Source organism: Sturnira hondurensis, unplaced genomic scaffold (genome assembly GCF_014824575.4).
Source record: "Sturnira hondurensis isolate 20B ecotype Veracruz unplaced genomic scaffold, ASM1482457v3 Scaffold0022136, whole genome shotgun sequence".
Classification (NCBI taxonomy): domain Eukaryota; kingdom Metazoa; phylum Chordata; class Mammalia; order Chiroptera; family Phyllostomidae; genus Sturnira; species Sturnira hondurensis.
The window spans coordinates 1,790,877-1,798,990 of NW_028094767.1; positions in this window are offsets into that span (position 1 = coordinate 1,790,877).

Sequence of the window (8,114 nt, forward strand, 5' to 3'; positions counted from 1 at the left end):
TGACTAATCATTCTGATTAGTCAATCTGAATTAGTCAATTCTAACTAGTCAATTCTGTCAATGTTATTTCTGTTATTTCTTTATCTACCAGCCTTCTGTGTGGCATTGTACAAGTAATGTGTAAGAGTCAATTAGTCAATTCTGAGTTAAACCCAGCATTCTTATAACTCTCCATTAGAATACTGCATTGTATATTCTTGATAGCCTCAATTCTATCTGAAATCACCTTGTATTTATAGGTTCACACGTATTTTGCCTGTCTACTGCCATGGTATGTAAACTAGGGTGTTATACATCTTAGTTCTCACTATCTCTCTAGCTCTTAAAAGACTGCCTGGAGCATACTAAAGTTCATTAAATATTTGTTGGAAAAAATAAACAAACTAGTCATACCACTTAAATGCAAAATATAGAGTCCCAGAGGAAATTAAATATAATTTATATCTGAATGGTAGCATAAATTGTTGTTGGAAAATCTTTAAAATCCTTTAATTTGATTGTTTTGCCTATACAACATGTAAAAGAGATTTATTTCGTGTTTTGGGATTTTACTCCAGTCAAATTTTCAGTGCCAGCCAGACTTTCCATTAAGCTTTGAAAGAATTTCTGAGGAGAGAAAGACTAGCATATCCTTCTTACAAGTGGTAGAAACACACCTCCCTGAATCATCTGCAGATATCTGTGTGGTTGGTTGTAGAAGAACAAAGTAATGAAAAATAGCTAACTGTAGAAACATTGCAATAGACTGAACAAAGTAATGGCAAAAAACCCCCAGCCTTCTTGTTGTCAAAGGAGCAAATAGAAGTTTAACAATGATAGTAAGAGAAAAGATAAAGATGAGCAATTTTATCTTTCATCTACACTTAAATCTATGTCTCCAGTTCAATCTCTGACCTGCGTTTCAACACATGTCTGAAGATATTTAAAGAACATCCTAAGATATCATAGGGCCACTCAGGCCTCAGCATGGCTACAGTCAGATTCTTCTTTCTCCTTCTTAAGATGAGTCTCTTTACAGACTAAAAGATGTGCAATCATCTTCCAGGTGTTCCTCTCACTGTGCCACAGGTTCTCATATGTGTCAAATCCTACCCAGCCTGCCTCCTTGAAATGTCTCTTGTCTCTAGTTCTTATCTCTGTTTCAGAGTCCACACCTGGCCTAGATCCATGCCAGCTCTGCATGGGAGAAAAAGGCAGAAAACTGTACTTGAACAACAATTAAAATTAAAAAAATATTTTTGGCACAAAAAAAGAGACTGCACATTCATTCTCCAGAGACAATCACCCCAAAGCTCCACTCTAAACCTCAGCCTTGTCTACTAAACTCTTTCATCAGTTATATTATTTCAGAATTATTTCTCTGTAGAAATGGCTCCAAGAAGTTAGATGATAGCAAGGAAGGTCGACAGGACTTGTTTTAAATGAAATGAGGAAAAAATATTTACTATCTACATCAAAGGGGCGGTTGGTGGCCTGATAGAAATTATGGGGGTGACAAGAGCTAAGATGACCAAGGCTGCCCCTTAGTGCAACTGACACTTAGGACCCAATTTGCCCCATTTCTCTACATACATACCAGTTTCCTATTTCTGCAGTGGAAAACATGGCGTGTTGACAGCATAGAGGTCTTTAATTACAGGATTTGGATAAGAAGCAGATCTCCTCACTCTAAATTTCAAGTTCTTGTCACTACATTACATTGTATGTCATTTACGTGTAAAGATGAGGAGAAATGATGACATATATCTCTGAATTGTTTCTAAAGTAAAGCTAATGTGGTTATTAATCAATCCAGAATTGTAATTTACAATTTTTACAGCAATTGTTTTAATTCATTATCAGTGCCCAAGAAAGTAACATTTTTAGTAAATTTCATGATAGTTGAAAGAAGATACCTGAAAACTCACTAAAAAAATAGTTCTGGTTGCATGTGTTGAGAAATCTTGATATTTTAAGTAAATCTTGACAGCTGAATTTAAACTTATTGTTAATTCTTTGGTAACCAAAACTTTGAACCTCAACGAATCTATATTGCACATTTTAAAGGAAAGTACAAGAAGTTGTTAATGGTGCAATTAAATCATCCTTAACAATGGTCCCTGTGATATCCTAGCTCCCCTGGCAAGAATAGAGCTGATCAGGCTGACATTCAAGCTCACCGCATGTGGGGTAGTTAGTTCCAGTTTGCCTCATGGCCACAAATTACATATCTAAATCTTGTCTACCAATTAAAGTGTACAACTTTGGTTGTGAGGCTCACCAAATAAAAAATGTAGCTGCCTTGTGACAACATTACCATTGGGAAAACAGCACTCCAAACTCTGTGTGTTATTGAGGATGAGTCAGTATTGATGCCTAAATGAAGACATTTTTTAAATTGAATTTATTGGGCTCACAGTGGTTTCCGAAAACACGCAGGCATTAAGTGCATCGTGCGCACTCTGTGATCCAAATGCACATCTGCATTTGGTGCAAATTGATTTTACAAAGGGAAAACATTAATAACGTGTTTTCAAGGCCCCAAGACATGTTTATACCCAAACTCTTCATTTTGCCACTTCCCTAATTTCACCTTCATTTCCAGTCACATTCAGTGGCAGATTAATTTCTCAGTGAGACTAAATAGAGAAAAGGGCGGTGTGAACATTTTCAAACTGCTCCCTCTAGACAGCCCTCCTTCAGCACTATTTTCTGGAAACACATTGCCTCTAAAAAGCAGAACTCATCCGTACTCAATGAATGTTTGTGTTTCTTACAAGAGCAAACAAAATAGATAGCTAAGGAAAACATGGTAAGATGTGCTTTCTGGCTATGTAACTCGGCAGCACCCCTCCATATTTCAATCTCCCATGGCACATGGAAAGAACAAGAGAAAGGTAACAAAGATGGAGTTTGGTGAATCACCGTGTGCATATTTCTTTACACCAACTAACCTTCTCCTGGGGATTCTTAGTTTAATTTTTCCTTAGTTTGCCTCCGAGTCAAAAATCCCTGTATTTCACTAATATTGCCATAAATATGTCATACATTAGCTGCTGGTAATTACAAGTCTTGCCTGCCTAGTGGCCCTTAGAGTATTCTCTCCAGGAATTCAGAGCTTACCCTCCCTCGTGCTGTGAGTCTGTCCCTATAGTAACAGCTTCTTTCAACACCCTAGTTTGTGTTCTTATAAATTTTTTAAGCATGGTAATTGACCACAAACTTGACACATCTTCATGTGTGTCCAACTAAACTTCCATATAAATTTATATGTAAATGTTTACTTAATATGAAGGACAAGTATGAGAAAGAATCTGGTATAGGAGAAAGAACACTGGGCTGTTGTTCTAGAAGGCCCTTACTCGGCTGGGACCTGGGTGAGGTGATGTTCCTGTAGTTCTGCAGCAGGGGTTTCATGAGAGCATCATGGGCTTTGACTGCTCTCTACTGGAAAGAAACTAGATTAAGTATTCTCAAAGGCTTAAGTAATTTGGGGAAGAATAATTACATTGTTTTTTACCTTGTTTCTCTCCTCATCTTCTTATTCTACTTCTTTACATATAAATTGACTATAAGTTACTGTCCACATCCTGAACTTCTAGGTATTACAAGATGATAGACCCACAATGATATATTCATTTCTAGCTTTGCTTAAAAATTTACTTTCTCCTACATTTATTTATTTACTTTCTCCCACAGCGAATGACATTAGTATCATAATTTCTTTCTACACATATTGCACTCAGTATTCAACCAACAATAAGGTCACCTTGGTGTTGTTAAAAGGAAGTTGGCTATCCGTCCATCACACACATACACATGCACACACACACACATACACACATACATTAATGGGATACTAACAATGCTTTGATGATCTTTTCTTCTATGTTAAAAATGAGAATAAATTTTTAACCTTTCAATTAGAGACTGAGCTGATCCTTCAGTGCCCCATTACACAAAACATACTGATTGAAATACTGATCCTTTTTAAATTTTAAAACTAAAAAAAACAACCAGACTTCAATTTTCAAGCAAAGAATCTAGTCATTGCAGCTTTAATGTGTCTGAGACACTGCTACCACCCAGCGGGAGAGGTCGCGCCACTTTCCTTATAAAGGGGTCTGCCCAAGGCAAGCAATGATGTCATAGCGCAGTCTGGTCGGCAGGCAGTTGATTAGGAAAGAGTGTTATTTCTTTATATACCAGCCTTCTGTGTGGCATTGTACAAGTAATGTGCAAGAGCAACTCTGAAAGAAAGAAGGAAAGAGATTTTGGTGATATGAAGAATTACCAACTAGCCAAAAGAAAAAAATAAAATCACGTAATAAAAACATAGTACAAAATGAAAATTAATACTTAGAGCACTTCCGGCCAAGATGGAGGCGTAGGTGGAAACACTGTGCCTCCTCGCACAACTAAGTTTAAAGACAACAAAGTTTTAGTAGCAAAAATGTAGCCAAAACACAGAAAATTGAACTGTATGGAAGTCTGACAACAACGAACCATTCAGCCAGACTGTTAAGAGGGTCAAAGTCAGTGGCAAAGCGGGTGGGGCAGGAAAGGTTGTCCAGACCAACCCAGGCATGCAGGAGCACAGGCAGCCATTGGCAGATCCCAGGTGTGGGGTGGCAACGGGCAGACCCAGTGAGGGCGTAGGGCAGCTGGCTGACCACGGTCACACATTCACATGCAGATAAACCAGGCAAAGGAATGAGCAGTGAGACAGACTGTGCAAACCAGGGCCCCGTGATGAGAGTTAAAGCCTAAAAGCACCAGTTGGAGAAACTTTGGGGGTTGAGGTGCTGAAAGAGGCTCCCAGGCTCACAGAGAGTTTGTTCAAGAGATCCACAGGGTCCTGGAGGTTGCACAGGCCCACACACCCAGGGGCTGGCACCAGAGGGGCCAGGTTTGCTTGCAGGAAGCAGCAAAGGGGACCAAAATCTGAGAGAGAGCAGAATAAATGCCATTGCCCCTCTCTGACCCCACTCCAACATACAGCATCACAACCCAGTGACTGGGTCACCCACCCTCGTGAACACTTAAGGCTCTGCCCCTCATATGTAACAGGTGCGAACAGACCAAAACATTATGGCTCCAGAAGAACTCAGAGCACCAGAGCCAATCATTCTAAGTGACCAAGAGATAGCCAGCCTTTCAGATGCACAGTTCAAATTGTTGGTGATCAGGATGCTCACAGAAGTGGTTGATTTTAGTCACAAATTAGAGAAACATATGAAGGCTAAACTGATTGAAATGAAGGGAAATGCACAGGAAACCAATAGTGATGGAAAGGAAACTGGGACTCAAATCAAGGGAGTGGACTAGAAAGAAGAAAAAAACGACCAAACAGAAAAGAATGAAGAAACAAGAATTCAAAAAAATGAGGAGAGGCTTAGGAACCTCCAGGACATCTTTGAACATTCCAACATCTGAATTATAGGGGTACCAGAAGGGGAAGAGGAAGAGCAACAAGTGGAAAACTTATTTGGACAAATAATGAAGGAGAACTTCCCCAGTCTGGCAGAGGCAATGGAATTTCAGGAAATCCAGGAAGCTCAGAGAGTCCCAAAGAAGTTGGACCCAAGATGGAACACACCAAGGCACATCATAATTACATTAGCCAAGATGAAAATGAAGGAGAGAATCCTAGAAGCAGCAAGAGATAAGGGGACAGTCACCTACAAAGGAGTGCCCATCAGACTGTCAGCAGATTTCTCCAAAGAGACCTTACAGGCAAGAAGGGACTGGAAAGAAGTATTCCAAGTCATGAAATCCAAAGACCGACATCCAAGATTGCTCTATCCAGCAAAGCTTTCATTTAGAATGGAAGGGCAGATAAAGTGCTTTTCAAATAAGGTCAAATTCAAGGAGTTTGTCATCACTAAGTCTTTATTACATGAAATGTTCAAGGGATTTATCTAAGAAAAAGAAGATAAAAAATATGAACAGTGAAAGGACAGCAAACTCACAGTTATTAACAACCACACCTAAAACAAAAGCAATCTAAGAGAACAGCTAGATCAGGAGTGGAACCATAGAAATGGAGATCACATAGAGGGTTAGCAATAGGGGAGTGGGAGAAGGGAGGAGAAGGTACAGAGAATAAGTAGCATAGACGGTAGGTAGAAAATAGACAGGGGAAGGGAAAGAATAGTATGGGAAATACAGAATCTAAAGAACTTGTGACACATGGACATAAACAAAAGCAGGGGAAATGGCGGGGGGAGGGGTGTGCAGGGTGGAGGGGAATGAAGAAGGGGTAGGACAACTGCAATAACATAATCAATAAAATATATTTTTAAAAAACACTTAGAGCATTCCTGAAAATAATATATAAAATAGTTCTTCTCTAGATGTTTCCAAGATGCATTTTCTAACTTCTGATATTCAGGATGAAAAGGTATATGTAAGATGTTGTCTGATTTAAAAGCAGAGCCTTCAAACTGAGCTCTATGTAGTCCTGCCGTACCTAAAGCCTTTCCCAGGAATACCCACCCAAGGCTGGTTCCAAGGGAGTCCATCTCTGGGGCCTCCTTTCATAATGGGTTCCTCCTACCACTTAAAGAAAAAAGATTCATTCCTCACTTATCTAGATTTTTATTATGGTGTTTGCCTGAGGTGTAAAAACCCCAAAATTGCCAAAGGGGCAATTCATAATACTGATGTAGGTGTTGAGAAAATTATGATTTTGATGACTTTTGAAAATCAAGAGGTTTCTGATAGTTTGCATTTGATATAATTGAAAGAGGAACTAAGTCATCAGCTCATAGATTTTTGGCCTAGAGTTCAGAAGGCATTTGAAGAATTAAATGGCATTGCTACCAAAAAATTTCCATCTCCATGTACTGTTCTCTTATTTTAACAAGATTTATCACTCACAACTATGAATAAGATATATTAGAATCGAATTGATAATAAATGCTGAGTTGTCCCAGCAATAAGTCTCATTTTCATTCATGGATACAGAAACTATTTTGGAAAAAACTTATCTACTTCACTAAAAAATATATTTCCAGCTTTTTTAACTTTTTATATTTAGTAGTTTATAGAAATTTTAAAATACTCAAACAAATATTTTGCCAATAATTTTGGTGACAATTGAATTTAGAAGACAAACTTTAACAACTTGTCCATAGAAATTGGACAATTTTATGTCCACAGAAAATATTTTAAAACAATTATAATTTAAATAATAATTTATATAAATAATCAATAAACCATAACAAATGTATATAAATTCATAGATTAAAGTTCATAGGAAAAGTAGAATGGAAATGTGTGCTCGAAAAGAAGAGAAATGATGCAAATTATCTGTCTGAGATGAGAGTTTTTGAATATTTTTTTCAAAAATAAACAATGATAGATATCAAATTAGTTACATTTACTCTTTCTTATTAGAATTAATATTAGATTTCATTGAATAAACTTTGTGTGTGTGTCTATATAGACATATGTGCATACGCATATGTATTTCTTATTAATTTTATTCTAGGTATAATTTTGTTATTATAAATGGAAACTCTCATATATTTTGAAGTGGTTCATATTTGTAAACAGAATAGCTCCTGATATTTTTTATTAATTTTACCCAGGCAATTTTGTAAATTGCCTTATTTATACCAATTATTTAATGATTCTCTTTGGTATTCCATGTATATAGTAACACAATGTGCAAATAAGATAGCATTACCTATTTGTAAGTTCATAGCATTTTTCTTACTTGATTGTTTCACATAGCACCTCCTGAACAATGTTAAATAATAGAGGCTATGCTAGTGAAAGTACAGACCAAGCTACTATAGAACAAAGATGCAAAAATGCAGTGGTCTAAATAAGATAGAAGTCCTAAACTGAGTGACCTAGGACTGGGCTATTCTCAATATGCTGTTTTTATCACTATTTCCATGGGGGCTTTTCTATTTGCCAACATTTTCCATGAACAGAAAGAGAAAAACAAGTTCAGAACAAACTATTTTCAAGAGGTTACTTGAAAATCAGACACCTCACTTCTCCTTAGAACTCATTAGATAAAATTTAGTTACGTGGTCATAGTCACACCTACCTATGTAGACAGAAAATATAGACTCTAGCAGAGCAGCCACGTGACCCCTCGGGTGCTTCCTATTACTACA